Source organism: Herpailurus yagouaroundi, unplaced genomic scaffold, assembly GCF_014898765.1.
Source record: "Herpailurus yagouaroundi ecotype Mexico unplaced genomic scaffold, PumYag 180, whole genome shotgun sequence".
In the NCBI taxonomy this organism is placed as follows: Eukaryota; Metazoa; Chordata; class Mammalia; order Carnivora; family Felidae; genus Herpailurus; species Herpailurus yagouaroundi.
The window spans coordinates 17,855,114-17,862,935 of NW_024412411.1; positions in this window are offsets into that span (position 1 = coordinate 17,855,114).

Sequence of the window (7,822 nt, forward strand, 5' to 3'; positions counted from 1 at the left end):
TCTTCCACAGTATTTCATATGTCACCAGATTCTAATTTCCACTCTCACTGGATATCCAAACTCATTTGCACTGTACTGATAACCTCCATCTCTTTGTTTCTCTTATGCCTAATTAACGTTTGCTCAGCATTTTCAATATGACTTTGGTTTTACTACTTAATTTGCATTTCCCATCTCATCTCTGAACACTATCTTTCACTGTCTCTGGATGCCAAGCTTTAAAGACAGACGTGTCTAATTCAGGCTCCCAGAAAACTACCTGGTCCTGACACCTCAACCTGTAGATGTCTGGGGGGAGCATTTGAAAGGAGACAAGCTCACCTGTATGGTACCTTTCAACTAAAATATTCTACAATTCCTAGAAGGTCTCAAGCATAGTGTTCAGATTGTTTATGAATGCATTTAAAAATGAGTGGACTGAAAAACTTGAGCTCTTAAAAATGCCTTTATCTAGGAAAAAAGCTGACATAAAGTCAAGATCACATAACTTTAAATCATTACATTTTATTTAGTCCCAATTTGGATTTCAAAGAAAAGCAAGGAAACAGCCTATTATACACATTGACTTAATGATCTCGACTAATTTTCATTTAGAAATAGAAATTCACAATTATTGCTGAGGTAATGTCTTTGACTCTCAGAAATCACTAATAGTTAATAAACTCAGTTATATAGAGTAATATTATCTTCTAACTCCCACTGTTTAGACTTGCTGACTAGCTTGTCTAATTTCAGCTGCTTCATAGAGAAAAGTCAGGCAAGGGATACGGAACAGCATACTTATTACTTAGACACTGAGGGTCTGTGGGACTAGTGGGTAAATACAAGGGATTTTATCCTGAACTTGGTACATTACCAGAAAAAAAAAAAAAAACAAAAAAAAAAACATTTAAAATAAATTAACAATGGCATCTGAGGACCAGATTCAATTTGGTTGGGAACTGGAACCAGTAAAACTAAGAACAAAAAGCGGGAAAAGAAATTTGGATAATGGTCTGCAGAAGATTGTGAGGAGGCAGTGACAGGGAATTTTGTTTGCCTTTTGTCTAATCCCAGAACACAAAGAAATTACTTAGGTAGGTTTCAGTTGAAGGCAAAAATTTTGGTCCAGGTGGTATTTTTAATCATTTTTACAAAGTACCTCGAATGAAAGTCCACCCTGGAAATTTTCATTGTTACTGACAGCGATCTGTAGAAAATCATTCTTTTCTGTATCACAAGATAATTCCCTCCTCTACCACTGCATTTTAACATAGAACATCGTTCTGTTTCTCTACAGGAGCCACATATTTACTTGTGTGTCAGCAGCACCATATCACACAGTGATTCTCAGTCTGGTTTTCTCAATAAGGTTCCAAAATTACCTGACTGACACTTGAAGATACCTGGCAGGTTCATTAAATTCTAACCAACATTACATCCTGTGGCATTGTTTAAGAGTGTAGCTTTTCTAAATTGCTTCATTTCTGGCTCTGCTCTTTCACCATTGCCACATTACAAGTCACATTTTGTTACAAAGAAATAAGCAGCTGCCACTCTTTTTGTTCCTCTTTCTGTGTTTTATTTTAAAAAAAAGAGTATTTTTAGTAACCAACCTTTCCAACAAGTCAAATATATAATTCTCCACCTGTAGAAATAAATATGTGATGGGTACAAGTCATTTCAAGCAGTGTCTCTAGCAGGCTGACAACTGGCATTCATTGTGAATGTTTTAAATAGCCTTTTCCTTGTTTATATGGGCTTTGATTTGTAGGAGCAGTTTTCTTTGTCATCATAAAAAGGGCCTCTTTGGGGCCTCCTATTGTTAGCCTGTGCTATTTTGGAGGGCACATCAGGAGAACAAAGTTCCATGCTCCTTCTGATTAGACTCCTTCTGAAAGCTGCTGAAATGCAAGTAGAAGACGTTTTTTTGTTTTTTGTTTTAACTTTGTTGCTTATTTTCAAAAGCATTGGCTAGTTTGTACAATCATGAATATAAAATTGCTTATGGCAAACACGGGAGGTCTTCATGGCTTTCAAATCATTCAGCTTTTTAAAACTATATAGGAAGAATGCATTTCTTTGAAACAGAATCCTTATTAATACTCTGTACAGCCTGTGTTTATCTGTTTCATAAGTTCTTTTTTGTTTTTAATATTTATTTGAGAGAGAGTGTGAGAACTTGTGCGAGAAGGGGAAGGGCAGAAAGAGAATCTCAAGCAGTCTCCCTGCTGTCAGCACACAGACCAACATGGGGCTCAGGCTAGATGCCACTAACCAAACCTTGAGGTCATGACCTCAGTCAAAATCAAGATTCCTAGGCTTAACCGACTGAGTCACCCAGGCGTCCCCATAAATTCTTTTCTTAAACAAAATGTAAGAAGTCGTTCTTACTGATGAGGGACCATAAGGCAAGCTGACAGGCCGCAAACACCCCATCCCACCCCCAGGTGTGATATTCCTCAGGCACTCCTGGCTGCCCGAGAATGAAAGAAAGGGGGAAAATAAATGGTTAACTGATAGAGATCATAGTCCTGCAGGACCTGACTCTTCATCTATTTACAAGTATCTTAGTAAATCACAAGAAAAAGGCAATCTTATCAACAGCCTAATCTCACGAAACGTATACACTGTTTCTTGGAGCCTCAACATCACCCCTCCGTAGTGATGTGGGAAACAAGGCAGAAGGAAATGGCAGACAGAACTAGATTTCTTTATAATCTGCAGCCCACTGACAAATACTTGAGGCTCAGAGAAAGCATTTCTCCAGGAACTCCCTACTGTCTTAATGCTAATGCTTTGCTAGAGGGCAAACAACCTTAGCTGGACAATAGCTAGGCCTCCACTATCCTGGGAGTCTTCCAGGATATGAAAATCCTGCGTAGGATTTTCTGCATATATGAAAATCGCACTGGAAGCTTCCCCTGGACGTTACCTCCCTCAACTCCATAGCATATAACCAGTCTCTCCTCATGGTCTTGGGGCAACTCTTCCCTCCATAGGTCCTGTCCCAGTGCTTTAATCAAACCACCTATCTCCACCAAAAGATGTCAAGAATTCTTTCTTGGTTGTTGGCTCCAGACACCACTATCACCCCCAAAAACCTCATCACTTATAACTTCATGTTAATATACCAATGCCTGTGTGTTTTATAATCATGATCGTAGTGATTTCTAATTTCTTATTTATTTATTTTTGAGAGCGAGTGCACGCGCAAGTAGAGGAGAGGCAGAGAGAGAGAGGGAGACACAGAATCCGAAGCAGGCTCCAGGCTCTGAGCTGTCAGCACAGAGCTCGACATGGGGCTCGAACTCATAAACCTTGAGATCATGACCTGATCCAAAATCTGAAGCTTAATTGACTGAGCCACCCTGGCGCCTCTCTAAGTCCTTATTTAAAGATAAGTAGCAAAGGTGTTGCAATGTAGTGAGTAGTTATGATGCTCCAAGAACTTCACTGAGCACTTCATATATGTGAACTCATTTATTCTTCATGTCATCAATATGGGAATAAGTATTATTTGTGCTTTCAAATGAGGAAATGAACACTTAAATAGGAGACACACTTTGCCTAGGTTTATATGTCTGTTCAGTAGTTTATGTAATTTAGCTGGGATTTCAATCCAATTCCTCCTTCATAATGACAAATTTCATCGTTTTTTTATTTAATTATGTTGATGTGCTGTCACTTGCCAATTCCTCACTACTGGACATTTATGTTTTATCTAGTTTTTATTTTTATTTTTTAATTAATTTTCTTAAAACCCAGTATAATTAATGTACAATGCTGAATTAGTTTCAGGTGTACAATATGGTGATTCAGCCATTCTATGTTTTATCTAGTTTTTAAATTATGTTTAGTGCCACATGGAATATTTGGGTGTATTTGGCATCTAATTTCTCTTAAATTATTTTCCAGGAGTTCAATCTCTGGATCAAAGCAAATGTACAATTTTATGGCTTTTCTAATGAATTGCCACACTGCTTTTGAAAAGGGTTGCAGAGATTTAAAAATGCAGAGACAAAATGTAAAAATAAGAGATCAAAAGGAATGAAGAAGAAAATGAAGAGGTGAAGAATTTAAAAGAAGGAAGAGTTGCGATTCTCTTTGAGAGGAACTGAAGACCCTAATTGTCACTTGGGAGTATTGCTTCTTTTCATAAATCTTTGTAGAATTATAACATCAATTCAATGGGCATTTTCTCTCACTAAAATTAAAAGAAAATTCAGACTGAAGCAATTTTAGAGAGATAGAGCATAACATGAATGTAAATTGCTCTCAAAATGAGATGTTTTCAGAAATGTGTTCATCTTAGCTAGGTAGAGGCGTGTGTGCCTCAAGCTATCATGCAGGGAAAAACAACAACAACAACTACAAACCCCAGCAACACTAGAAATCCATCCTTGGAAGAATAAGCACAAGGCATCAAAACAGTCCGATTCAACACAGAGGCAGGGTCAGCTATTGGGATAGATAATTGAAAATATTTGCAAGAATAATTGCAAAGCATAGATGTGTTTGTGTGTGTGTGTGTGTGTGTGTGTGTGTGTGTGTGTAGAGAAAATAAGAGTGAAAGAGAAAATAAAGACTAAAATTTTTTCACTTCTCTCCAATATTAGAGAGAATTTTGTTGGTTTCATTGTTATTGTCACCGTCATAAATTACCACAAACACAGTGGTATAAACAATACAAAATTGTTATTTTGTAATTCAGTAGATTATAAATCCAACATGGGTCTCACTGAGCTAAAACCAAGGTGGCAGTAAGACTGTGTTCTTTGTGGAGGCTCTGAGGACGATGTCATTTCCCTATGTTTTACAGATTCTCAACACCATCTAATATTCCACTCTTCCCTCCATCTTCATCTTCAAAGCCAGATTTGCGATACCACTCTCATAATTCTTTGGTAGTCGTATCTTTGATTGATTTCAAAAAGAAATGGATAAATAAACTGAACTCTTGAAGTTCACCCATTAGATGAGGTGGTAGAGAGTCTCAACAAAATCTTGGCATGATAAAGACAAGTGTTGACAAACTATGGCCATCGCCAAAATCCTGCCTGCCACCTGTTTTTGTAAATGTAGTTTTATTGGAACACAGCCACATTCATTCATTTATATTACATTCTGTCAATGGCTGTCTTCATGCTACAGTGATAAGAATTGAAAGGTTGCAACAAAAACCATGTGCCCACCCCACAAGCCTATATGATATTCACTATCTGGCCCATTACTGAAAATGCTTACTTGACTCCTGGCCTAAATCAAATCAAGAAATTCAGAGTTATGGAGGAGAAATAAATGTGGGTATAAAATCATGAAAGAAAATTCCACCTTAACAACTGTAACAATCATTCATTTTCTTGTTATTCTATTGTTTTGCCAGTTTATTAAGATATAAAGTTCTTTGGTACAGAGAGAATCATAGATATAGATACAGTTATAGTTTGTATATATGCAGCTAGAACAGATATGAATAGTATATATACATATACATTAATATTATTATATAAAAATAGTATTATAATAGATTTACAAAAATATAAAAATTATAAGGAATTATTATAAGGAGTTATATATCTTATATTTTATATATTATATATCTTATATAACAATGGGTAATTATGAAATAACTCTAAAGCCCTTAGGGTAGTTAATTCAGAAGGGAAAATAACAAGAAACTGGAATCCCAAGAACATAAGCTGAAATGTCTACACAATATGAGTCTCTTTCATCAGGAAAGGCCAAACCCTGTTGAAAGGCCTTCCAATTGACTGAGTCAAGCCTGCTCAGAATGATCTCCCTTTTGATTAACTTAAAATCAACTGACTAGGGCCTTTAATCATACCTACACACTCCCTTCATGACAGCACTTGGATTAGTGCCTGACCAAATAACTGAAGATGTGTGTATGCTACTAAATGCTTCTTCCAACTTTGTGAGAGAATTTTCCTCGTGGTTCATTCTAGAAACATACCAGAAAAGAACTAGAAACATACATGTAGTTCAGTATAGCCACCTTGACACACATGGTGAGTAAACCAGATCCTCCTTACTCTGTGTCATTCTCAGGCCACAACTTCAAATGGACAAGCTGGCAGCCTTTGGGGGTGTGGTATGTGACAGACCCACTGGATCTTATGGTCATGTGCTCACTGCCACATCTTCTTTGTTGTACAGTGTTAGAATCCTATGATCCCCACTGGAATCAGTTTTAAAACTACATCTACTATTGGTTCTGACTTACAGAGCACATACACTAGTGAGCTTCTCAGAAATACTGGTGCCCTTCTAAGAAATTCTTAATCCCATTGGTAAATGGAGATTTCTTGAAGCCTTACCATGAGACAGTCATCAAGTGGTTTTTCCAGTCTTACCTACCATATCCATGCTGGCCTGCCCTTTGATCTTTCCTCCACTATCAACCATGGAGTTCTGACATTTCATTTTAATTAATGTGGGCCATCTTTTCCTCAAATATACAAGAGTGATCCTTGCAGCATGTTAGCACTGTCTTCTGCGATCTTTTTCAAGAATGTTAAATTCTATATTGGGGGAGATGTTCCCATTTTGGTAAAATTTTCTTTCCCATCTTGATCAGCTTCCTCAGGATCCAGACTCCTATATATTCTCCTAGATCTTCCTGGGTATATATGAGCTAAATTTGTAACTTATTGGTGTGTATACTTTTTCCTCTTTTAACTCACCCAGTATGTCCCCAAGAAGTTTATGTTGTCACTTGACCCTATTATTGGTCAATTACTGGTCTGATGTTCATGAAGAGAATTAGAGGTAGGGACTGAAAGAGGTATGTGTTGTCTTGCATAGCAAAGTTGGCATCATTTTCAAACAAGAGGGGAGGACTAGCCTTTAGGAGGGATGAGTAGACCACTTTTGCAGCACAGAGTTGAGGGGAAGCTGAGGGTTCAAGATTTCTGAGTGCATCAACCGAAATGTCTCCATCTTGACTCAGGATTCCACTTAGTTCCAACCAGAGCCCTGATCTTTAGGTATCAGAATTGACAAGGTTGAAAATTCAAGCTTTGTTTCAGTTTCCCATTATTAGTAAGTCCTAGACTGATCATCTTGTGGTTCTATCCTCTGGTGGCAGGGGATTAAATCCTCTTTAGATTCTGCCAAGGAGGCTCTCTAGCTTTCACATATCAGCTTGAATTATAGGTTCACTGGCTTTCACAATTCAGCTTAAAATAATTACTACCAGCCTTTCATTGTCTTTTTTTTCAATGCATCAATAGTGTTTAACAAGAGTCATTTGCCTTAAACTTCTCAAACCCCCTAAATTATGCTTTAGTTACAGGTGCATTTCATGCCATTAGCCTATTCCAGGTGAAGTTTGTAGTAACTACTCACTACAACAAGCTAGGAGTTATCCACTCTCCAAGGATGACTAGGGATAGAGTGATAGAATCTTAATTGCCAATTAACTGGTAGGTTTTCCAACAGCAAGTTCCTATTTCAGAGCCTGCTTCCTAAGACCACTTCTGACACCAGATGTCTTCATGTGGTTTCTGCAGAGGTCTCAGCTGATCCTAGAGCTATTTGAAGCTGACATAGTTCTTTCAAACTGTCCCACATCAAACCAAGGATCTTTAACTTCAATTTATCCACCTTGTCTACTCATTGTGTATGAGCTGTCCCAGGGGAGGAAGTAAAAATCGGGCAAGAGATTCCCTTCCAGTTCCTGGCAAGGGATTCAGCTATGCACAATCTCCAGCCCACACTGCCAGTAGCTCGGGAAATGAGTGTCTCAGTCCTGAAGGAGCAATCTGTTCAGCACAACACAGCATCCCTCAGATACGCTTATCTTCCCATTCTTTCCTTA